At 46.0% G+C, this 21,838-nt stretch overlaps 2 long non-coding RNA genes across 7 annotated transcripts in view; one reads left to right on the top strand and one right to left on the bottom strand.

Annotated features, from left to right (window-relative positions):
- LOC112546137 (uncharacterized) overlaps nucleotides 1–21,838 on the bottom strand; it is a 273,950-nt gene that overhangs the window by 148,756 nt on the left and 103,356 nt on the right. The gene's annotated exons all lie outside the window — the stretch shown is intronic.
- Nucleotides 1–21,838, top strand: part of LOC102461078 (uncharacterized) — a 38,449-nt gene that overhangs the window by 13,490 nt on the left and 3,121 nt on the right. The window contains exons 4-6 of one of the 3 annotated variants that reach the window (XR_012896890.1): nucleotides 12,404–13,420; nucleotides 14,434–14,605; nucleotides 19,620–21,394. This is a non-coding gene — a long non-coding RNA (uncharacterized LOC102461078). Of the gene's footprint in view, nucleotides 1–12,403; nucleotides 13,421–14,433; nucleotides 14,606–19,619; nucleotides 21,683–21,838 lie in introns of those variants that run through there. The other 2 variants (XR_003089768.2, XR_012896889.1) reach the window with 2 other exon arrangements.

Raw genomic sequence — 21,838 nt, 5'->3', positions numbered from 1 at the left:
CTTGCAGTAGCACACAAAGGCCCAGTCGGGATTGGAGCCTCGTGATGCTAGGCAGTACAAAACCACAGAGATGCGATACACCCAGCTTGGAGAGCTTGCTGTCTAATTTAAGAGATGATGCAAGATACAAGCAAATGATAGGAAGGAAGAGGGGAAACCAGAGTCTGATCAAAGAGCTACATGGGCTGACAATGAGCATGACTGGATTCCTGCAACTGTTTTCTAAGCTTGAACTGACAAGAGCACAAACTACATCTTGGTATTGGACTCAGGCTAGCGTAGGTAACGTTTGAGCTGATAAATGGTAGGAGGTGCCTAAACCCCTTCCATTGTGTCCTTTGAAAGACAGAGCGGGTGTCAAAATCATCCCCATGTTCTTCTGCTCATGGGTGAGTCCAAACTGCCAGTTTTGCATCTCGATTTCCAGCACCACCATATGCCAAGGTTTGCTTTGGCCTTTATAGAGATGAAGGCTCTTTGCAAAAGTCAGCTCTCAATCCAGGGACCAATTGCTGATGCCCTCCAAGACTGAGACTGTTCAGCCAGGAGGGAATTCAAGACCATCTCCAATGGCAACAGTAAACATCAGCTCCACGTCTGGAGGCAACAGTGGAATCTAGCATCAACAGAATTCCCACTGTATCATCTAACACAGGGTCTATGTCTAGACTGCAGGCTTCTTTCGGAAGAAGCTTTTCTGGAAGAGATCTTCTGGAAAAACTTCCTCCGAAAGAGAGTGTCCACACTGCCAACACGCATCGAAAAAGCGATCTGCTTTTTTGAAAGATAGCATCCACACTAAACGGATGCTATCTCGCATTTCAGCTGTGATTACTATGAACAGAGTGGCCACCAGGGTACCTGTGCCTGAGTTTGTTCTGTTTTAGAGCAGGGTTCATCATTTTGGTCAAGCTAAGGGGTCTAAACTGAAAGGCTACGTCTACACTGGCATGAATTTCCGAAAATGCTTTTAACGGAAAAGTTTTCTGTTAAAAGCATTTTCAGAAAAGCACGTCTAGATTGGCAGGATGCTTTTCCACAAAAGCACTTTTTGCGGAAAAGCGTCCGTGGCCAATCTAGACGCGGTTTTCTGCAAAAAAGCCCTGATCACCATTTTCACGATCAGGGCTTTTTTGCAGAAAACACTACTATGCTGTCTACACTGGCCCTTTCACGCAAAAGACTTTTGCCCGAACGGGAGCAGCATAGTATTTCCGGAAAAGCACTGATGATTTCACAGGAGATCATCAGTGCTTTTCCGGAAATTTAAGCGGCCAGTGTAGACAGCTGGCAAGTTTTTCCGCAAAATCAGATGATTTCGCGGAAAAACTTGCCAGTCTAGACACAGCCAAAGGCTCTCAGGAAGCAGCATGGCCCAGTGACTAGGACACCGGAACGAGGGATGGGATTTTCAAACGTATTGAGCATTGGCTTAACTCTGTTCCCATGGAAGTCTCTGGAAGAGCTTTTCATTGACATCATTGGGAGCCGTTAGCTAGTGCTGAGTGCTTCTGATAATCCCTGCTGGTTGCAGGAAAGCTGAGTTCTGTTTCCCCATCTTTCGCTTGCCTGCTAGGTGACCTTGGCCAGTCGCTTCACTTCTCTGCTGTGTCTGTGTGTTGCTTAAGCACCTGAGATGCTTGCCAATAGCTTTGAGGCTCTAACTGTAAGGCCCCGCATTTGAGAATGTTGACCAGGGTTCTCGTGTGTTTCCGACAATAGAGTTTTCAATCATAGAACATTTGATTCGCAAATTCCATGGGGTCGGGGGGATCGTAGCCTATGTGCCATCACCAGGTTTCTTTCCGAGCAGCCTTACTTTCAACACTCTTGTCAGTCTGTCCTCCAGAGGAAAAAGGTCAAGTCTGACTTTCTGGACTCACAGGCCTGGCCCCTGGGGCTTATCAAGGAAGAAGAGGGGATGTAAGAACTGAAGGGTCACAGCTGCTAGTGAGGATAAAATAACTCTTGGAAACATGTTTAAAATAATAGCCGGGAGGTAGAAATCATTCCAACCACCCAAGCACTGCCTGCTCCTCAGCATTGCTGAACCCCGGCTCTTCCTGCCATCAGTGAGAGAAAGGGAGCTCAGTACCGCTTTGGATCCAGCCTGCTGAGGGCAGCACATCTGGAATCTTGCTCGGAAAGAGATTCTGCTTTTGGAGACATACATGTGATCTTGAGTGACTCGGGGGCTCTACGCCACTCTCTCTAGGATCCTCAAATGTGCTTTCCCATGAGGAGTTCTTAGGGATGCTCTGTCTGTGGATTTCCAGTTAGTAGACAGCAATTAGGGTACATCTAGACTACATGGCTCCGTCGACGGAGCCAAGTAGATTTGTTTATTTGGCAAAGGGAAATGAAGCCGCGATTTAAATAATTGCGGCTTCATTTAAATTTAAATGGCTGCCGCGCTCTGCTGATCAGCTGTTTGTCGGCAGATCGGGGCAGTCTGGACACTCCCCTGTCAACCTTAAAGCCCTTTGTCGACCTCCCCGGTAAACCTCATCCCACGAGGCATAAGGGGGAGGTCAACAAAGGACTTTCAGGTCAGCGCGGGAGTGTCCAGACTGCTCCGATCTGCCGACAAACAGCTGATCATCAGCTGGTCGGCAGAGCGCAGCAGCCATTTAAATTTAAATGAAGCCGCGATTATTTAAATTATTTAAATCGCGGCTTCATTTCCCTCTGCCGATCAGCCTAATCTACATTGCTCCGTTGATGGAGCCATGTAGTTTAGACACACCCTTACAGTCATGCTGGGAGGGCATAACAAGTGGGGTTCCGCAGGGTTCTGTTTTAGGACCAGTTCTGTTCGATATCTTCATCAAGGATTTAGATGATGGCATAGAGAGTACACTTATTACGTTTGCAGATGATACCAAGCTGGGAGGGGTTACAAGTGCTTTGGAGGATAGGATGAAAATTCAAAATGATCTGGACAAACTAGTGAAATGGTCTGAGCTAAACAGGATGAAGTTTAATAAGGACAAATGCAAAGTACTCCAAAGGGTACGGCTCAACTGTGGAGGGTTTTCGGGATACCAGAGGTATCCCCAAAAAACTCCACTGTGACCAGGAAACATGTTTGCCCTTCCGCTTGTTTTTGCAGAAGAGCAAATGCGTTCTTTTGGAAGCTCCTGTATTCCTCGTTCCACAAGGAAGAAGGGGGCTTTCAAAAGATGGGTTTTTCCTGAAATTTGGCCCAGTCTAAATGGGCCAAATTTTGGAAAAGCCTATTCCAACAAAAATATCAGAAAAAGATACGCAAAATGTGGAGGGCATTTTGTGTATCTTTTTCCAATAGGTCCTCACAGTCTAGCCATACCTTTAGGGAGGAACAGTTTCACACATACAGAATGGGAAGTGACTGTCTAGGAAGGATACTTCAGAAACGGATCTAGGGGTTATAGTGGACCACAAGCTAATGATGAGTCAACAGTGTGACACTGTTGCAAAAAAAAAAAAAGCAAATGTGATTCTGGGATGCATTAACAGGAGTGTTGTGAGCAAGACATGAGTAGTAATTCTTCCACTCTACTGTGTGCTGATTAGGCCTCAATTGGAGTATTGTGTCCAGTTCTGGGCACCACATTTGAAGAAAGATGTGGAGAAATTGGAGAAGGTCCAGAGAAGAGCAACAAAAATGATGAAAGGTCTAGAGAACATGACCTATGAGGGAAGTGTGAAAGAATTGGATGTATTTAATTTGGAAAAGAGAAGACTGAGAAGGGACATGATAGCAGCTTTCAAGTGCCTAAAAGGGACTAGGAGGAGGGAGAAAAAATATTCTCTTTAATATCTGATGATAGGACAAGAAGCAATGGGCTTAAATTGCTGCAAGGGAGGTTTAGGTTGGACATTATGAAAAACGTCCTAACTGTCAGAGTGGTTAAATACTAGAATAAATTGCCCAGGGAGGCTGTGGAATGTCCATCACTGGAGATATCTAACAACAGATAGGATAACTACAAAAGCAGCTTCTGCTCTCTTGGAATTCACATCTCCAGATCAGCTGCTAGAAGTGGGCCTCATTCTCCTTGATTGGATCCACCTCGTCATCTCCAGCCTGATCCTGGCCTGCATATTTATACCTGCCTCTGGATATTTCCACTACATGCATCTGACGAAGTGGGTCTTTGCCCACGAAAGCTTATGCTCCTACACTTCATTTAGTCTATAAGGTGCCACAGGACTCCTCGTCACTCTTCTGTTATATTAATGGAGGAGGTCCAGGGGTCTGGGATGGAGGTTGGGTGCAGAAGGGAGCTTGGGATAAGGGATTGGGGTGTGGGATCTGGGAGGGAGTTTGGGTGAAGTAGAGGATCGTGACCTGGGGCAACGGACTGGGATGAGGAGGGGGGTGCAGGGCCTGAGAAGGGGTTGTGACCGGGGGCAGGAGTGCAGGACGTGGTGCAGAGATTTGAGTTGTGACCAGGGATAGCAGACTGGGGTGCCAGGTCTGAGAGGGGGTTGTGACCTGAGGAGGTGTGTAGGAGGGGATGCAGTGTCTGGGAAGGTGTATGGGGGCTGAAGCAGGGATGCAGAAGGTTTGGGTAATGTGGGGATAGAGGGCTGGGGCATGAAGCGAGGGGCTGGGGTGCCAGAGATAGGCTCTGGCTGGGAGACCTCAAATGTTACAGCCCTGCAGCAGCGAGACTGGAACAACTGCACAGACTCCTCAATGCTGGGGAGGTGGGGAGCCCTGAGCTTCGGGGGCCACGCCCACGGGCCTGATGTATAGCATCTCCTGATTGCCTCCTTCCTCTGCCCTCCGCACTGTGGTTCCTATTATACGTAGGCTGATGTCCATTACTGTCAGGGCAGTTACACCACTCTGGAGCCATGGCAGGGCGCTTATTTCTTGTGATTGTGATGCGGTGGGGGGGGCCTGATAAAATGAATGCCTGGCCCCTCCCAGAGGCCTTTGCGCCTGAACCACAAGCACAGTTAGAACTCAGGATGCGAGAGTGCAACCAGCTAACTGTTGAACCGATACGTTAACTCTAACGTTGGTTACACTCAGCCGGCTCCTAGGGAAGCAGCTTTGCTGAGGAAGGGCAGTGAAGCCTCCTCCCCAGGAGTCAGTTGGCGGCCATGCTCTTGAAGAAGCTTTTTCTGAGGGCTCTGCTTTATACTTCAGAGCCTGCAGCATACAGTCGTGTAACTGCTGAGATTTGTAGCGGTTACACGGCTGTCTATTTAACATCCCTAGTTAGAACACAGGTTGCCTCCTCCATGCTCCACACTAGAGAAGATTTCTCAGGTCACAATACGCTCACTAGTCTTGCTTGTTTGTATTTGTCATTAACTGCTTTCGGCGCGAAACATAGAGCAAGTCTCTGACTGAGCCCTGCCCTCACAGACCGGTGGCCACACTAACCTTTATGAATGCTGAAGTCGCAGTTACATAGCACAGCTCTCTTGCGTTTTCCCTTCTGGGAGCCATGGACGTTTGGTAATTGTTTTATTTTAGGAACCAGATAGTCTTTCTGCAGCATCTCTCTCTCACCTAGCCACCATGTTTTGCTATTGATTTACCCTCTCTCCTTTCCCCTCCACGTAACATCCCTTTTTTAAATTTAATGTAACATTTTAATTGATACCAATGAGCAGTCCTGTGGCTCCTTAGAGACTAACAAAAACCCACTTCCTCAGATGAACAGAGTGGCAAAAAAGGAGGGACTCTCACAATTTATAACAGAAAAAGAAGGAAAAGGGGGGTGGGAGAAGTACCTGTCAATTGTAGTGCCAGTGCTAATGAGGTTAATTGAGTGGGCTGGAGGTGTCTTATACTTAGCTTTTCATGTCAATTGGGTGGTGAATGTAAGAAAAGCAGGTTTTATAATGAGCAATCCCCTCTGAGAGTTTTAATTGATGTGCATGCAAACAACCATCAAGGTTGAACCGTTAAAAAGTATGGTCCCATTCCAGCAAAGCACTTAATCACACTCTGAAACTTCCTGAGACTACCGTTGCAGGCTTACAGTGAAGTATGTGCTTGAGCGCTTTGCAGGACCAGGGCCTGTCATGACTGTTCATAAATGTAAAGTGAGGATTAGTCATCCACTCTGGGATGTGAACGAGACTCTTCACTGGGATCCTCAGTAAAGGGTTTTTCCTGAGCCATATTCTGATCTGATGACAGGTATTCCTGAGGAACCCAAATGTGGCTGTCCGGTGTACACCTGGAGCATGATCTCCATTAGGAGATGCTCATATTAGTGACCCTAAAAAGCCTGCACAATGGGTAGGTAACTGGTGTGTAGTGACAGCCGCTTATTGCACTGTTACTCTGGACTGCCCTGTCTATTTTCCGAAGTCACCTTTTTCGCTTTACTTGCATGCTCAGAATTGCCAAGACTCCAAATCTATGAGATTGGCTTTAAAAATGGGAGTCTTTAAAAAAAATTAATATGCTGATACGCAATTCTAGCTACGAGAATAGCATAGCCGGAGTCGACATATCTTATGGATGAGAGAGTTTGTTCCATCGACTTCCCTTACTCCTCATGACGTAGTGGAGACCTGGGGTTGATGGGTACGCCATCAGTGTTCGATTTAGCTGGTCCTTACTAGACCTGCTAAATCGAACTCTGGAAGATCGATATCTGAAGTGTCAATAGGACGAGGCCTTAATGTGTAGCAATCAGGGTGACAATCATCTAACTTCTCCAGCGATGACTGGCTCAGCAGAATTTCAGCCTCAAAGTGCCAGGGCTTGGTGTTACAGGCCTAGCATGATAGGGTCCTCATCTGTGACTGGCACAACTACAATACAAAGAATAGTAACAAAGCACTAAGCTGCTGCTGAGGTGATGCTTGTCCCCGATGTAAAATACAAATAATAGAGAACTGCCCTGCCAATATTAACAGATCTATTGGGCTTTATTCTCATTTACACAAAGGTCATTCCTGTGTAAAGGGGCCTGGCACAAAGTGGAAGCAAATTCTGAAGCAATAAGAAGGCCCCATTGTGTGTCAGAATTGTGTAATGTGGTCTCAGTGTAAACAGCAACTGGGTCCAAGCCTTTACTTTGAGGCGTCATCGCATGAGTTCCCAGGTTAGTACTGAACAGGCATATCTGGGGATCTTGGGAAGCAAACCAGCTCTTTAAATGGTGTTCTTTTGCTGGATCGCTTCACTCCATACAAGCAATTAGGAACTGTCTCCCTTAGATGAGTGTAATTAGCCTCCCCGAGGCTGTTCAAGTTAGGGCAAGATGTCACAGGTAGGAAAGTAACGACACAGGTACATGAACAATAACTCCTGTTGCCGCTGCAGTTTTCCCACATTATTAGAGGAGATAAGTGCTCTGGGGGAGTTTTGCCTGGGTATGGGGAAGAGGATTGGTCCCATAGTCATTGCCCTATCCTGGGTCTTTACACCAAACCTCTATCCTTTGCAAATACTTAGTTTTCATTTGTTTGATCCTATTCTGAATCTTCTTTCTGGGATGGTGGCCAGGTACTACCAGTATTTTAAAGAAACAGTGGTATCTGACTCATCAAGATCTAAGATTTTCCTCCCTGAACAGGTATCATACTCATGCTGAGAGCATGAAGACATTGGCTTTAATCTTTGGGAACCAAAAGTGGTGAGCAATCCTATTTCAATTCACATGTGAACTGTGCGCAACAAAATACATCAAAGGGCAGCTGTGATTTCACTGCCTGACATCTCTGGGTTGGGGTTCTTGGCCCGGGAAGTGAGCAGTCTCCGTGATATTCCTGCATGGTGCTCTTGGAGCCGGAGAGCACGGATGAGGATGCATTCCTGGATCTTTTCAGTGGATGGGAATTTTTCAGGTCACCTCAGTGGGGTGGAAAATCTCTGCAGTCAAAGCAATTACTGGAGATCCTTGTGATTCAGAATCTCTATTCCATGACTTTGTGTATTCTGAGGTGTCTCCCATCCCATGGATGGGGGGTAGGGGGCACACAAAGCTTCAGGATGGCCTGTTACCAGATAACAACAGCGGTCAGGCCCCCCCCCCCCCCACTCCTGCACTCATTGCAGCCTTGGGGAGCTCACTGCTGGGGCTGGGAGCTGCAGGGGACTCACCATGGCTCCTGGCCTTCCTGGTGGGCTCCCCACAGATCCTGGAAGTTGCAGTGAGTTTGGGAGCCACAGGACGCTCACGGCAGCGACCAGGTTTGGGAGCTCACTGTGGCAGTTGGAAGCTGCCACTCCCAGTATTTGCAGGTTTCACCATTTGTGGTGGTACCAGGAACACATCCGCTGCAACTGACGAGGGTTCCCTGTATTTTAAGACGTTTGCATGTTTTGGGTCAAGGCCATGAGTCCCAATTCAGCCCTTAATTAAGTAAACTCCCCACTTCCCCCTTTGACTTCAATAAAACTGGAGTCTGGCTTTCCCGATTAAGCCCACTGTAAATTAGAAACTTGCTACAAAAAGCTGGAGCCAAATCCATAAGGCCCTTCCCCCCCTGCAGCCTCTGCTGGATTCATTGGGATTGAACATCCTCAGTACCTCTCAGGTAGGGTTGCCAGATGGTTTCTGAAAAAATACCAAACAAAAGCAAAACAAAAAAGGACCCTGAGACCCCGAGAGTTGTTAAGCAAAAAACAACAAAACAACAAAAAACAAAACAAAACAAAAACAGCCTGGCCCTTTAAGAAATGCTTTATTTTTTAGGCTTTTTGGCCCTAACTGGCTGCTGGCGGCTGCCTGCCATCTTGCCTCCCTGCACCGGGCCGGACAGCTCCCCTGCAGAACCCGGTAAGCACCCAGGATTTTTGCCTCCTGCCCGGGAAAAAACCAGAAAATATCAGACGTTTTAGGTGTCCAGTATTCTCTGAATTTTTTTACTGGACAGGAGGCAAAAATACCAGACTGTCTGGTTCAATACCAGACACCTGGCAACCCTACGCTCAGGATTTGGTGTAATGATCATATAAAGAGTTGTCTACCAGGCCCAAAATGAGCCCTAATATCTAAACTTCTCAGGTCGCCCTGCAAAACGTGCTCACTACTGCACCAGCTAATGGACTTGCAGAGTCAGTGATGTGCTGAGCTATGCAGGCAGATACAGGAATGACGGGGTGAAACACCCTGGCCTGTGTGATGTTGCAGGTCAGAATAGATACTCCCGAGGTCTGTCTGTCCTTACACTATGAAACTTCATATGTGGCTGCTGGTCATCACAATGACTTCACGTTGAGTTACGTCCTGTTAGACAAACAACAAAATACTGATCTAGGTGCGCCAAATATTTCTGCTCCTTAGCAGTTCCTATGAAACTCTAATTTCGAGCCTATGGCTAGCCAGTATAAGGCTGCCAGTGTCTGAGTGGTGAGACTGACCAAATAGGTCTACTGTTTCCCTAAGCCATTGTACTCAACGGGGATTTATCTTGTTGGACATTGTGGTTTAACCTTACTAAGAACAATTGGTAAAAAGGGGTCTCTGGGCTCATCAGCAGCAGGGAGGTAAGGAGGCAACTGCCCCGGGGCCTGGCGATTCAAAAAGGCTTTGAAGTCCCAGTCACTGCTGCCCTGGGCCATTTAGATCACCACTGGAGCACTGCATGGCCTGCTCTGGGCAGCTGGGGGAGGGGCCACGGCGTGGTTCGCTCCAGGTGGCACTGAGAGCTGCCTGCCATAGCCCCACCCCTTCCACCTGAATCCCCATTCCTTAAGGGAGCATGGAACCGGTCCTCTCCCCACTTAAGTCTGTCAGCTCCCTGGGGGTCTTCCAGGTGTGTTCATACCCATCTAAATGATCCTGAGTTTTGTCTACTCATCAGAGTAAGCGTTTGAAGTATTGGGCTCAATGTGTGAGTCTCTCATCTGTTGCTACGCCCTTCATTGCCCTTAACCATTCCTTTCATCAAGGTAAACAGGTTTGATTACCAGTTTAAGTAACTTACTGTTTTATCTTATTTTGTAATTCACCATTAATAGGCTTTGAAGAGACATTTTCTGCCAACACAAACAGTTTCTTGAATGTAAAAGAAATGAGTCCTTGCTTGCATTCATCTGCTGTGAACATTATGAGCACTATAAAATAATCACATGAAAGTTGATGGTTTCAGTTGAGGGCCAGAATCTCCTTGTGATTACTCCAGGACTTCCACAATAAGGTCTCATTTACTTCTTGGATTTTGGTGGGGGGTTTTAAGAGTAGCTTTTGAAATCTCTTGCTCCTTCGGGCAAGACCTTGAAATCTCTGGAAGGTTACAGACTTATTGGACTTGAAAACTGCATCATTCCTAAACTGGTAAATTCCAATGTGTAAGGGCTTGCTCCAAAGCCCAGGTCGTCAATGATTCCAGTGGACTTTGAATCACCCATTTGGTTTTGCCAGAGCCACATAAAATCCACATGACACATATTCAGAATCCCCCAGGGGCAGTTCTCAGTTCAGAACAGTCACATTCCATGGCACTGTCACAAAGAACATAAGAACGGCCATACTGGGTCAGACCAAAGGTACATCTAGCCCAGTATCCTGTCTGCTGACAGTGGCCAATACCAGATGCCCCAAAGGGAGGGAATCACAACAGGTAAAGACACAAAACAAAGGTGGGTAAAATCACTAAAACCCAAACCGGAGATCGGCATGAATTTACCCAGAAAGCCTAAATCCCAGACGGAGTAAAAGGAGTAACATTATTATATCTGAAGACTCCACTGAAAATTTCATAGGCAGAAGTCAGCAACCGGTCTTTGAAGTTCAAATGTGAACGTTATTTTTAATATAAGAACACCTAGTCTTATCTTTGGCATGCACCCAAAAGTGAAAAGAAGTCAGCAGGATTCCAGATCGTCTTCAGTGTTAAATAGCATTAGCTTGTTGGCAACATGTTATTTCAACTAACAAAACTGGAAGAAAGCTATAGAGAAACCACAATTCACTTCTTGTAAATTTGGTCATTGAAGTGTGGCCCTGTGTCATTTACTGTGTAATCAAGTAAGTCTAGTGACTTAGGCAGGGTCTACACTGGATCTGGGAGCTTGGCTTAAAGTACGCAACTCCAGCTACATAGAATACGTATTATTTACCTGTGTATGCTGCTCACCGCACACCTGCAGATCACCATTCCCGGCCTATAGGAGCAGCAGGAAGCACTGTCCCTGGCCACGCCACTTTCTGCAGCTTCTATTGGTCAGGAATGACGATCCATGGCCAATGGAAGCTGCCAGCGGATGTACCTGCAGACGCACAGGTAAATAAAGTGCTGGCCACCTGCGAACCACAGCGAACCGTGTCTAGCCCTGCGCTGCTTATTGTCCACCCCCGGTCTACACTGAAGTTCTATGGTGGTGCCGCTGTAGCTGTGCTGTTGTAGAATTTTAGTTGTGGCTCTACGCTATGGCTACCTTATTTCATGCGATGTCACATTCTCACTGGATATAGTAGCCGTCTCTTCTGTAATTAAACAAAATGCCTATGCAGAGATCAAAGCTTCTGTTAGGTAATTCCCTGTAGTTAGAGTCAAAATCCTGTCCTACAATTAGATTTTTATGGTTTCTTTTTTCTGGATGGGATTTTAGTTTCGGATTGTGACTTGAAATGGTTTCCCACAGTAGCATTGCTTTCCTTCATTATGGAATGGCTCCGGAGGAGTTTGTTCAGTGCAAGTTGTGGGCACTCACCCTTCCTAATGCATAGTGTGTCTTTTTCACGCAAGCTGATGAGCGATCACAATCTCACCCATGCTAGTCTGATGACTGCAACCTAAGTAAATATCAGGGATCGACCAGGAGGAGAAATACAATTGGCTTGAGCTAAAGAGTCAGTTCTCAGGCTCATGACTATAATGGACTCATATCCTCTGTGGATCAGGCAAAGATGGGAGGACATGGAATACACTCTGAGCATTGAGTTACTCCAGCTCTGCTAAATGGCGACTGTTTCTTACACCCGTGTTTGAAAGTTTTCACTCATACTGTATGGGCAAATTCTGTGCTTCAGAAACACTGCCTTCAGCAGGAGTTTTGAGTAATTATGAATTGCCAAATTGACCCTAGGGCCAGTGTTACCTGTAAGTTGGCTGCTTGCGAGGCCGCTCAAGAAAGATTCATGCCACTCAGCTGATTAACAGAGTGCCCACAGCTAGGCTTTTTGTTTCTACTGGTGGTGCACATTCACACATGTCTCGGTGCACATACAAATTATTCCACGCATCAATGAAAAAATCTGTATATGGAAAAGATTAGCAGGAACATAGCCCCTGATTGATGCAAACCTATTGGTAATATGAACTAATGAAGAGTGAGATAATAAAAGTTACTGAAATTCTCTCCTGCTCTGGATAATTGGACTAAGTGGACTTTTGTATTCAAAGTTCTGAGTATAATTTTACCTATAATGACAAAAAATATGTTGTTGTTGGCAGTCTTGTATTCCCCTAATTTTTTTTTGCACATTTTCAGGTGTTGATCTTAGACTTCTGCACAGAAATAATCTTAAAATGCCAATTAATTTCTTCACCACAAGGTTGCTTAATCATGCTCTGAGAGGGAGACTGCATCTGATTTTTGTGGTTTTCATCTAGTAAACCACGTCACAACAAGAACCAAAGGATGGAAGTTGAGATTAGAAAAGTTTATGTTGGAAATAAGAAACAGCTCTTGCATAACAGGGGCAATTAACCATAACTGTTCAGCAAACAGCTTGCCAAAGGAAAACGCAAAATCATCATCATTTGGAGTCTTCAGATTATTATTTGGGTAGCAACAAGGAGCCCTAAGCATGGATCAGAACCCCTGTGGGCTAGGCCCTGATGTCTCTCTAAAAGATATGCTACAGTTCAGGCCCAAGTCACCCAACTTGAGGATGATCAGTCACTAATGAGGGAAGATTAATTCCATCTGTTACAGGAATTACTGGATGAAATTCTATAGCCTCTTTTATGCATAAGGGCAGACTGTGTGATCAGCATAGTCCGTTCTGACCTTTTAGACTCCATGAAAACTGCTTCTCTATACCAACCAAAGTGCACAGACCATTTGTGGATGATACCCTGGCAGGCTGGGATAAGTTATTCTAGCTTTAACAGAAGGGACATGCTTGAGCATACCTAACTGAAGGCACTAACTCTTGCCGAGTTCACATGGCCTGCACAAGTGATCCTTGCATAAGGCCAGCAATTGGAATTGAACCTAGGACCTCTGGAGAAGCTTGGTGCATGAGCCTCTATCCCAGGAGCTAAAAGTCACCTGATCTTTTGGCAAAGGCTGTAGAACAGTTTCGTTATGCTATCTGTCAGTGGGCTCGGTGCCTCTCAAGTGCACCCGAAGGTGAATGGGTTCCGTGCGGACTTTGGCTGCTTTTGTGAAGGTTCTGACTTTTTTGAAAGCTGGAACTCCCCTCTGTGCCAAGCACCAGCTGAAAGATTTTGCCCCTTTTAAGCCCCTACAAGAGCTCCTCACACCCTATCAGCAGGTCAGGTAAGTGATTTTCTGGAGCCTGGAGGCCAGGTTGGTTTTGTTTTTTGGTTTTTATTTTGAAAGAATTACCCCACACATGGGCTGTGTCTAGACTGGCAAGTTTTTCCGGAAAATCAGCCGCTTTTCCGGAAAAACTTGCCAGCTGTCTACACTGGCCGCTTGAATTTCCGGAAAAGCACTGACGATCTCATGTAAGATTGTCAGTGCTTTTCTGGAAATACTATGCTGCTCCTGTTTGGGCAAAAGTCTTTTTCCGAAAGACTTTTGTGCAAAAGGGCCAGTGTAGACAGCACAGTACTGTTTTCCGCAAAAAAGCCCCGATCGCGAAAATGGCGATCGGGGCTTTTTTGCGGAAAAGCGAGTCTAGATTGGCCACAGATGCTTTTCTGCAAAAAGTGCTTATGTGGAAAAGTGTTCTGCCAATCTAGACACGCTTTTCCGAAAATGCTTTTAACAGAAAACTTTTCCGTTAAAAGCATTTTCGGAAAATCATGCCAGTGTAGATGTAGCCATGTGGTTTTTAAATGATTTGACCAGCTACTAAGCCTGGCTGATGATACAATCTAGGAGCTTACGGAAGACTTATATGGTGCAGGCCCTTTGCTCCAGAGTCAATTTCACCCCCTCATAATTGCATCCTTCAGGGCAGAATCAAGCAATAGGGCAAAAGCATTCACCCTCTAGCCCTCTTCTGTTTCCACTTTCTGCTGACTGGAATTCAAACCAGCCCCATACTTGGAAACAAGATCTTCAGGTCTTTCTGAGCTGTAATAAGAACACGCCCATGCAAAGTATATGGGGAGATCAAAGGAAAGAGATTTGCAGGACTTCTTAAACCGACGAGTCTCTTAACGTTCCCATAGAACACAAAGGATACCATCAGCTAAAAATATTTAAGAGACAAAACAAACCCTGGTAGAGTCCATGGCTGTCTTGATTGGCTTGGGCTTGTATGAGCTTTGCCCTGGAAAAATGTGAATTGTTGACTCTCTCCTTTTTTCTCTGCTTTTCAGTCATCAGGCACCGGGAGCCCGTCCCAGGAAAACATGAGGCTGAATCAACCCTGTGAAAAGCTGGGGGGTTCCAAATTTTTCCTGAAATCTGGAGGGCTGTGCTTGAGTTTGAAAATTTGAGAGTTCTTACAACTTCCATTGGACAACCAAAGGAAAAAGTGGAACAGCAGAAGTAGGGTAATGAGCAGCCAGAGAGTGTGCTATGTTGGGGGCTGAGTCACTACAGGGGCATTGTATTACTTCAGTCTAATCCTTTCCCAAAGCCTTTTATTACTGATAGGTGCAACTTTACTTTGTGCAGAGAATACAGACAAGGGTTAAGAACATAAGAACGGCCAGACTGGGTCAGATCAAAGGTTCATCTAGCCCAGTATCCTACTATTCAACAGTGGCCCATGCTAGTGTAACCACCACCAGGTGGATTTGAACCTGGGACCTCTAAAGCAGAGTATAGGAGCCTCTACCCTCTGAGCTAAAAGCCAGCTGACTCTCAGCCAATGCTATAGAGGTCTCTTGATTTTAACTGTTGCTGTGGTCTAGGTACCACTTGCATTTCTCAGTAACCACACTAAGGCTATGTCTACATTGGCATGATCTTGCGCCAGAGATATGCAAATGAGGCTAACCGTGGAATATCGCCGAGCCTCATTTGCATATCTAATGAGCCACCATTTTGTGCAAGAGGCTCTTGCACCAGAAGAAGCTGTCTACACTGCCCCTTCTTGCACAAGAAAAACCCTCTTGCGCAATGCCATTATTCCTGAAAATAATCAGCGTAGCGGCATTGCGCAAGAGGGTTTTTCTTGTGCAAGAAGGGGCAGTGTAGACAGCTCCTTCTGGCGCAAGATCCTCTTTTGCAAAAATGGCAGCTCATTAGATATGCAAGTGAGGCTCAGTGATATTCCACGCTTAGCCTCATTTGCATACTCCTGGCACAAGATCACGCCAGCGTAGACATAGCCTTGGTGTGTGGGTTACATACTTCCCCTAGATGAGGAAGCGCATCCCAAACTTCAGAGACCCAGTTGAGATCCTGGATGAGCCCCCATTTCTAACCACCACCAGGTGGATTTGAACCTGGGCTCTCTGAAACAGAGTATAGGGTCCTCTACCCTCTGAGCTAAAAGCCAGCTAGCTCCTAGTCCATGCTGTAGAGGTCTCTTAATCTTAACTGTAGCTGTAGTCTATGTACCACTTGCATTGTTCAGTGACCACACTAGGACTGCGTCTACACTGGCGCGATCTTGCGCAAAAGTGGCCGCTCTTGCGCAAAAGCTTGCTTCCTCGCTCCACTGGCCACATGTTCTTGCGCAAGTAAACCGATGTTTTAATGTATGAAATCAGTGCTTCTTGCGCCAGAACTCTGATGCTCCTGCTCGGGAATAAGCCCTTTTGCGCAACTGTTCTTGTGCAAGAGGCCAGTGTAGACAGGCAACATGAATTTCTTGCGCAAGAAAGCCCAATGGTCAAAATGTCCATCAGAGCTTTCTTGCGCAAGAGAGTGTCTACACTGGCAAGGATGCTCTTGCGCAAAAGCACATGCCAGTGTAGACGCTCTCTTGCGCTAAAGAGTTTTTGCGCAAGATCACGCCAGTGTAGATGTAGCCTCTGTGTGTGGGTTACACTAGGTGCCCTAAAGGGAATAAAGAGAACAGGTAACCATCAAGGGATCCATCCCCTAGAGTGGGGCATGAGTGGGGCCTAGACCTTGATCAGGTCCTTTTCCCAGAGGTGGTTTTTTGTTCCAGATACACTAGACTCCCTCCTGTTCTTCAGGATAAGCAAAGAGGCAGTTTTTCAGAGTATCTGCAGCAGTTTAGGTCAGAAATAACATTGCCCCTTAAATCAAGGGAAGTAAACAAAGTATTGGAGCCAGAGATGTTTGTTTGGCTGCAATTGTTCTCCAAGGGACAGATCTTGGACCTGGGACAGGACTCTGTAGAGATGGATGGAAGATGAGCCACCCTCTGGCCCTGACTTCCCCAGCAGCAGCTGCTCGTCTTTGCCTTGCCACGCTGAGGAGCTGGCTAGTGTCTGCACAGCTGCCCTTATTCTTCCCCACTGTCCACAATCTGTTCCTCCACCCCAGGCCCAGAGAGCCCCTACAGCACCGTGCTCCTCCTCCCCTTGCCTGGGCAGCAGGAATGTGGCCATTCTCCTTTGCTCGGGGCGGGATCTAGCCCTGGTTGCAGAACCTTCCATTTAAAAGAAGGTTGTTTAAAAAGTTTAAGGAAGAGAGACGAAGCTGCTACAAAGTCGTGAACACTGTGTATGCTTTTTATATAAACTAGCCAACTTCCCCGGCAGTGCCCACGTCCTTCAGGATAGGACCTTGGGGATGTGGGAGGGTGCAGGACGCTGGGAGCCATAGGCTAGTTCTCTCCCCCACATCCACCCCCGCAGTCTGCCTGGGGCATGTTTTTTCCTCTCTCTCCGCCAAGCCACCTTGGGTTTGGGGTTGGGGAGCTACTTGCTGGCAGGCAAGATGGCGGAGCCCCAGCCCTGCTGTCCACTCCCATGGTGGTACGGCTGCCCCCAGCGGAGACTCTGCAGGAGAGCTTTCCCCTGCAGACTCACTGCCCCTCAGTGGCCACTCTCAGTATCGTGTCCTGCCTCTCTGTGCCCCTCCCTTTGCATGTTATGGAAAACAGTCCCATTCCCGGGGCTTCCGGGTCTCCTGGCACAACCAAACCCTGTTACTTTAAGGGAGGAGAAGAGGATGCTGCATACCAAATGTGGTGGCCCTGGGTCGTTCCATTTAGGAGGAGTTCTTGAACAAATGACTCTCAGACAAACTAGATAGATAGATGGCTAGATGACCTAGTCATTTGCCGAGTCGCCATTCGTCACATCTACATTAAAGTTGGGGTTTTCTAAGCAGTCTGCTGGAGATAGGTGGCCAGATGTGCCAATAGGGTCTAACTTCCTCGACTCCTTTGACAATCCCACCACTTACTACATTTACGACTCTGGGGGCAGCTCGGCATCTGGTGTACCACTGTTCTGTCCCAGAGAGTCAAGCTGAGCTGAGACAAACTACAGTAGCTGAGAATCTGGAGGCAAAACTGGGCGTTAGGAGGCCTTAGGCTGAGTCTGCTACTGAGCTACTGTTAGACCTCAGAGAAGTCATTTCTCCCTCTGTGCCTCTGTTTCCCTTCTTATTCCTCAGCTATTTCTTTGGGAGTAGGGGCCAGTCACTATCATAGACTCATAGAACACTAGAAGTGGAAGGGACCTCGAAAGTTCATCAAGGCTAGTCCCCTGCCCTCATGGCAGGTCCAAGCACAGTCTAGATCACCCCTGACAAATGTCTGTCTACCCTGTTCTTAAATATCTCTAATGATAGAGGTTCCGCTGCCTTCCTAGGCAATTTAATCCAGTGCTTAACCCTGACAGTTAGGAAGTGTTTCCTAATGTCCAACCTAAAAATCCTGTGCTGCAATTTAAGCCCGTTGCTTCTTGTCCTATTATCAGACGTTAAAGAGAATAATTTTTCCCTCCTCCTTGTGACACTCTTTTAGGCACATGAAAGCTGCTATCATGTCAAGTAAAAAATCAAAAAGGTGTCATGTAAAAAGTGGAAACTAGGACAAATTACAAAGGATGAATATACGCAAACAATACAGGCATGCAGGGCAAGATTAGAAAGGCAAAGGCAATAAGTTGCCTAGGGAGGTTGGGGAATCGCCATCTCTGGATATATTTAAGAGCAGGTTAGACAAAGATCTATCAGGGATGGTCTGGACGGTATTGGGTCCTGCCATGAGGGCAAGGGACTGGACTCGATGACCTCTCGAGGTCCCTTCAAGTTAAAAATTGTTCTATGATTCTATGTCCCCTCTCAGTCTTCTCTTTTCCAAATTAAACACACCCAGTTTTGTCAGTCTTCCCTCAGAGGTCATGTTCTCTAGACCTTTAATCATTTTTATTGCTCTTTTCTGGACCTTTTCCAATTTGTCCATATCTTTCTTGAAATGTGATGTGCGCAGTACCTCTCTCAAAGTGAGCTCTTGCCCTCAGCTCATACCAGTAGATGCTAACACAATAAAATGCTTGCTAACCCAGCCCTAACGGTGCAGAATGCTCAATCGCCCCCTATCCTCACCCAGAAAAAGCTTAGGGATCAGGTGGAGGGGTAGAGAATCTGTCTTCACATTTCTGGACCCCACCCAACTTCCTGTCCCTTCTGTTCCCACATAGAAGAATTGTATTTACATTTAAAAAACCCTCTAAACTGTCAAATGCAGCTCGCTAGGGATGTAAAGTTCAGAGACCCACACCTGCCTTCCCAACGCATACAAAATTCTCACTCTGGCTTTAAAACAATCACAACCAAGGAAACAAGCTGACACATTTAATTTTATTCTGGAAGATGAGACCTGATATAGCAGGTAGTTGCATTTTTCTTATTCTCTGGTAGCTGCCTACAGACAGTTTTTAAATAATTCTCCCTTTGCACCTTCAGAGAAATAATCGGTTTGCTTCTGAATTAATAAGGGGTCATCATAAGCCCTTCTAGCATCTTTGGAAGCTTCTGAGCTAACTTTTTCCTTACCATTATGGGCCTGATTTCCAGGGACGCCCATGAGGATTTTGCCATTGGCTTTGACGGGAGGGGAGTTGGTTCTTTGTGCACAGTGCTAGTGAAAGAACAATGTTCACGATAAAAAGTGATGTAAAGGGTGTGGCACTTGCTATGGGCCTTGTCACTGTAGTGTCTGTGAGTTTTTCAAACAATAATGAATGTGCTGTGCTTTGTTTTCATCTTCCCCTCTACAGTACAGTGCAGGATGGCTTAGGGTGTGTCTACACTGCACTGTACTGTAGAGGGGAAGATGAAAACAAAGCAACACAAATTGAGCTACATCAATTGCGTATCTTATTTCGAAATAGCTTATTTCGAAATAGGGAGCATCTACACAGCACTTAGTTTGAAATAGAACACTCTTCCTCCAACTTCCCTTACTCCTCGTACGATGAGGGTTCCAGGAGTTGGAGTAAGAAGTCCTCCAGCTTGACAGTATTTTGACACGATTTCGAAATAACTGCCTGCTGTATAGATGCAGACTAAGTTATTTCGGAATAGCGCTAGTTCTTTCGAAATAGTGTTGCAGTGTAGATGTACCCTGATTAGATGTTGCCAATCACACAGTGAACCAGCCTTTCTTTCTTTAATATATGTGCAGTGCCCTGATCACCACTGGAGGGGAAAGCAGCCAACTCCGGCTAAAGCATCTCCTTGTTTTGCTGTCTGGATCAACCAAACCACGTAGGATAATTAAACACCTTCTGCAGCTTTCCACATCCTGTCTCCCACCTTTCCCTTCCGTTCCTGCAATTGGTAGCATGTGGGCAGACTGCTGTGCCGATCCCTTCTGAAATCAGCAAGTTCTGTGTGGGCACAGTGGTCCGTCTGGGCGCAGTCAATTGCAGGCATGGGGAGTTACGTGGTAACTACTTCAGGCTATGGTATTTTTGCTCTCTCTTTCTCTCTCTCTCTTTCTCTCTCTCTCACAAACACTTTTCACAATAACTTGAACCAGGCTTTTTAAATCTGTTATAAATCTATAAGTAGCAAAGGACCATACTAGCAGAACACATTTTGACTTCACTCATGAAAAAAAATAAGTGGTTCTTGATGTGGTTTAAACATAAATGAAGGCTAAATAAAAAAAATGATTGTACTTCGTAATCATGCTGTACCAAATGCCAGTGTACGTATGTGTCTGTTTACCTGTCAATATCCCTCAAAAGCATTTGCATTTTCCATACAAATAATGTCAGCATATATATATTTCCCTTTTGCATCAAGCTATTGTGCACTCCTACAATGTTGCTATATAGAATACAGTTCGTCAAATACTGATAAAAGTAGTGGTCTAGTTGTGTACTAGAAAGACAAGGTGTGGGAGGGAATGTTCCCTATAAGCTGAGTGCTAGGGCAATCCCTCAGTAGAGATTCAAATGCCACCCAGCTGATTAGCAGAGTGCCCACAGCTAGGTTTTTTGTTTCTATTGGTGGTGCAGGCACATGCCTTAGTTCGCATGAACATTTATTCTGCACATGGATGGAAAAGATTAGCGGGACCATTGGGGGAGGTAATATTTTTTTATTGGACCAAGCACTGTTGGTAAAGGAGATAAGCTTCCAGCCTCCACAAAACTCTGCTATCATTGTGGAGTGGTGGCGCCCAAAACTATGGCTCTTGCATCAAAAGAAGTTGGGCCAATAAAATATATGACCTCCCATGCCTTGTTCTTCTTATATCCTGGGACTAACATGGCTACTACAATGCTAGAAATCAATAATAAATTAAACTAACAGGACTTTATTCAATAAATATCTTAATCAGCAGTTATTGTTCAGCCCCTGGGGAGTTTATGTGCATGAAATAAAAATGGCATTGTTATCAGATAAATCATTTGAAGAGAAGCCCAATAAAGTCTATAGGAAGAACTCCATTCGTGTCACCGAGTTTTGGATCAGGCCTATAAAATATGTCCCGAATAACTTTTTTAACTTTATCAGGGCCTCTTGTCAGCACCTCCCAATAGGATTGCAAAGGAGTTTAGTCCTAGAGCCCCAATGTGATCAGTAGCATCGCTGCATGAATTACAACACATCTGCTGCCTCAGAACATCACCCATGGCCAGTAACAATGTCACCGACACAAGTCGGGACAAATTGTATGGAGAGGATATTGGAGAGCAGCTCAAAAGATGCTTGAGGAACCAATGCTGGCTCTGAATGGGACTTGGAAGTGGGATTGGGATGTCTTAGAAAATTGTGCTCTATTGTGTGTGTTGTACATGTCATACAGGTTGACCTTCTCTAGTCCAGAACCCTTGGGATCTGACCGGTGCCGAGCCAGAGAATTTGCCAAACCACAGGAGGTCAAAATTGTCTAGCAGCATTACCAACACTTCCACAGCTTCCTGGGTTCTTAGAAGACATTTAGAGGTAAATTAGAGCTAAATAACAGCACAGAACACTGAAAGCCAGGACTAGTGGCTGTAAACAAACTTTATGGGACCACGGGAAACTTGGCCACAACCATGATAAGTGGACATCTGGCTCACTAAAATCATGCTGGACCACGGATATTGCCAGACCAGAGAGTGCTGGAGTAGAGAGGTCCAACTTGTATATGCCATGCATATTGTGCTTGCATGTAGGCATGGGGGTGGGTGTTTCCAGGTAAAGTAAGGTCATTAACTGGGGCTCCTGCAACACATATAGGAGCTGTGCAGACTCGATCACTATGAGCCTCATCCAAAGCCCACTGAAATCAATATTCAGACTCTCCTGTAGTCTGGTGAACTTTGGACGAATCCTTACCTTCTCTTCAATGGGCACTGCCGGCTTGGTCCATTTGAAAAATATTTTTTCTTACTACTGTTTTAC

The sequence above is a fragment of the Pelodiscus sinensis genome, chromosome 20 (assembly GCF_049634645.1).
Source record: "Pelodiscus sinensis isolate JC-2024 chromosome 20, ASM4963464v1, whole genome shotgun sequence".
Lineage (NCBI taxonomy): Eukaryota > Metazoa > Chordata > Testudines > Trionychidae > Pelodiscus > Pelodiscus sinensis.
Note: the sequence above shows the minus strand (reverse complement) of the source record. Positions and strands in the feature narration are given on the sequence as shown.